The sequence below is a fragment of the Magnolia sinica genome, chromosome 17, assembly GCF_029962835.1.
Source record: "Magnolia sinica isolate HGM2019 chromosome 17, MsV1, whole genome shotgun sequence".
NCBI lineage: Eukaryota > Viridiplantae > Streptophyta > Magnoliopsida > Magnoliales > Magnoliaceae > Magnolia > Magnolia sinica.
Genome location: NC_080589.1, coordinates 49,110,794 through 49,114,611, shown reverse-complemented (window position 1 = coordinate 49,114,611; position 3,818 = coordinate 49,110,794). Strand labels below are relative to the sequence as shown.

The 3,818-nt window shown below is 42.4% G+C and overlaps 1 long non-coding RNA gene across 1 annotated transcript; it reads right to left on the bottom strand.

The window, feature by feature from the left end:
• Positions 1-2,741: 2,741 nt before the first annotated feature.
• On the bottom strand, positions 2,742-3,818 carry LOC131230238 (uncharacterized). The gene is made up of 2 exons (XR_009163937.1): positions 3,764-3,818; positions 2,742-2,949 (listed from the first exon to the last, which is right to left on the bottom strand). It is a non-coding gene; the product is annotated as an uncharacterized LOC131230238 (long non-coding RNA).

The window sequence follows — 3,818 nt, the reverse complement described above, 5'->3', positions numbered from 1 at the left end:
AGTGCACCGGATCTGTTTGGCTCGTCATGCCGATCCCAGGATATTGCTGATCCCATCCCTCTCAATCCCATCTAATCCCGCATCCAGCGTCCGGCCAAACACGCCCTAAGGGAATCAATCGGACGTCGAGGGACCACGCCGCTCACGCGACCGACAGTCATATCAAGCGACGCTCAGTTGGAGAAAAGCGACGTGAGCTCTTCACACTGGCCCACATCATCACGCTCCACGTGGCTGCTGCTTCCTGTCACGTGGGGCGGGAGCTGATTAGGTATCAGTATTACCCGGATAACACATCGGTGGGTGTTACCCTCACCGTAGCCCCACCTACATGTTGCATTGTATATCCATGCCTTCCATCCGTTTTTTCAACCCATTTTAGGGCTTTAAATAATTTATTTATTAAAAAAAAAAAGATTGAAATTAGGTTGACCATACCCGAGGAAATAGTGGTTATTGAATGCTCACCACTCGAAACCTCCCATGGCCATCATAAGCAGATCGGTTTGATAAGGGACCTGGATGAAGATAAAACTTTTGTAGCGTTCATAAATTTTTTAATGGTCATTCACTGCTTTTGCCAATGGTGTTGTCTACTAGAGCTTTTTATCTTCTTAGTTTTTGGAATACTTACTAAAATTATCTGATAAAACGGATGAACGGCATGGATATATAATATATTCATCAAGATAGGCCCCACAGGGTACGGGTAACACCCACTGAGGTGTTACCCGGGTAACACCTAATCCGCCCCCCCCACGTGGGTTTCACCTACTGGTCATTCTCAAGGGCGGGAAACGGATAAGGAAAGGGACACTCTTCCCTCGCGGTCTCCAGTACTCATCGAGTACGTATTCATGATCCTCCGGCTCAGGACACTAGATGGCGTCCTTTTTTTATTCTTTTTTCTTTCTTTTTTAAAACACACGCACACATACACCCCCACACACTCACGCTAGCGGATTTTCACCACTTATGGATACTCGAACCCTTGAGGGGGTGTTGAAACTCCTGAGAGTCTACCACCCGAGCAAGGCATTGTACTCCTGAGGCAATGTTGCCTCCGTCGCAACTAACTATCCCATCATGTATCTCTCCATTTTGGCGCCAATGCTGGGGTATTACGATGATCAGAACTGTCCATATTCTGTATTCTATTATATATAGTCCAAATTGAAATCAGATATGTGTAGATGAATTTTCTTTTGTTGAAAAGAAAGTCTTCAGATAGTCGATTTCAATTCCGAAAATCATTGTTTATGATATTCAACGAGTAGTGATGTTGATATAGTTCAAATAAATTGGACGGTTCTCATCGTTAGATCATCTCAGAATGTGGCTAAAATTGAGTGACATACGCTGGGATCCTGAGTCCGGATTAGAGCCAAGACGAACTCCCGACGTGCACAGTAGAGTAGTGCCAGGGCATCTCACCACCAAATGCATGAGTGATCAAGACTGGTGGAATGATCGGCCCTGCGTTAGATAGGAGATTTCCCAGCCTGATTAAAGAAAAGAAGATTCCAATCATGAATGGTTGCGACTATTTCTGTTGAATGTGATTATTTAGTCCATCCAAACCATGAATTCCTGGCATCGAAACAAGCCCCTTGTATCTATTTGGTTTGATCTTTCAAAATGCGGTATGAAAATAGAGGACTAAAGCAGAAGCAGCCGTGGGATTAAAAAAGAAAAATGCTAACGTGGGTCGGCCATGCTCTCCAATCAGGAAGGCTCTATCTTACGATTCATTCATGGTAGACCCCATCAGGTCTCCGGTCCAGATTATCCAGCCATAGGGATATTTCTACATGGTACAGATGAAAAATCCGAGTGTATTGTGCATGCTCTTGGGCTGAGGATCGTTCAAGTTATATTGACTTAAGGCCGAGGATAATGTAAATATGTCAGTCCTCTGTCTCTTTCATCAACCGCTTTTAAAGCAAGGCAACCTCGGTCTCCTTTCTTCCGTCGCCCTCTCTCCTTCCTTCGTTGCTCCTTGGAACTCTTATCTCCGATGCACTAAGATGCTGCATGTATCTGCATTTGCACCTGCACCTGCACATAACAGCCTCTCTCTCTCTCTCTCTCTCTCTCTCTCTGTGGTAAAGGTGCAGGTGCAGTTGCAGCTGCAGATAAATACCATCTTGGCTTCTCTCTGCCTTTATATAGCTGTACACGTGTGACCGAAGACGCCAAGATTCACAGCCCACACGTGCCATACATACTTAAAAGGCTTACAAGCATACTCACTTTGCCCAAGGTATGATTTTCTATTTCCCATCTTCGGAATGAAGGAATGGGCAGTCTCTTTTTTTTTTTTAATTATTATTGTTACGTAAGTAATGATGCAAGTGGGTTTTCCTTTTCTTTTTTTCTTTTTTTTTTCCTTCTTTATTATTTTTCTTTTGTTTTGAGGTCCTTCCCATTTGCTTCTCTCTCTCTTTCTCTTCCTTCCCCCCACCCAATGCCTACATGAAAGCTTATCCAAACCAGGTCTCTTTCTCTCTCATGGCTACATGAAAACTTACCCAAACCATACAAACATCAGGCCCCGCGATGAGGATCAACTGGCATCGGAGATGAGGCTGGTCTTCTTATCAGGTGGGCCACACCGTCGTAATCAATGGACAACTGACGGTACGACCCAACATACATTGCAGTTATGAGTAGATCAGCCTTGTTTCGAAAGAAACTGGTGATCATCGTGCATAGTGATGATGTCCTGCACAGCTAACACGTTGTTCGGGAAGATGAGAATGCGTGACAAGTCATGATGCAGTCACCTGTAGGTGCTGAGTTACCCATTTTACATGTCGAGGGCAAAATGTGTGATTTCATTTAAGCAAATTCACCGAAGAGCTGGCTTCTTTCTTTATATTAGACATGCCTTCAATGAAGAGGAACTTCTCGATATCTCTTTCTTTCGAGTCTAACTTGAAAGTTGGTCTTCCTGAAATATCGAATGAACAAAATCTGAATTCTTTCACATAGCCTTGATACTATAAAGGATTGAAAGAGTTTTTTTTTTTAATTATAAATAAGAAGGGGCCTAGAACTCATAACACGAACGGCTTGACCGCTGATGTTCGGCAGGACTCAAAAAGGTCTTTCCAGTTCTTGTTCCAACTTGAAAGCCAGATGAATGTGCGCTTCCTAGAAATTAGCTAACACATTTTTAGCCAATCTAATTACAATTTGGAGTCCAATGAATATGCAAGAATTACAACTTGAGGTTTTCACTTCGTTAGTTCTCGCTCTCTAAGAAGACTACTCTCTCGAGGGAAGATCGAGAGGTTTCGGAGGGGAGAGTTACCAAAAGAAGTTAGGGAGATAGATTTTGTATATGTCATGGGGCTTGTAACTTTTAGGGTGAGATGGGTGTATAGTCTTGCCAATATTTTTTTAGTCGGCCGGATGATTTTGTTTTGGATCCGAAAGTCTTTCTTTTGTGTCTTCAAACTATCAAACAAACGTAAACATGGATTACCTGTTGACAAAGTCACTTAACTATTGAAAAAAAGAGAGGAAAGACGGCTGGGTTGTTTAAAATCACTCTTTCATTAATTGATACTTCAAGGGATGGAATGAAAGAACAAAAACCAGTTAACAACCACTTGAAAAGCTAGGACTACTAAGAAACTAGTATCTAATCACACTACGATTGTGTAGCAAATTTATGATTATTTCTTACCCATCAAGACATAAACTATCAAGCAAACATAAGCATGGATTACTAGACTAACCAACTAACAGCCAAAACATCTTACCTGAAAACATCTTCTTATGGTACTCTCCCTCAGTGTCAAGTCATGCTT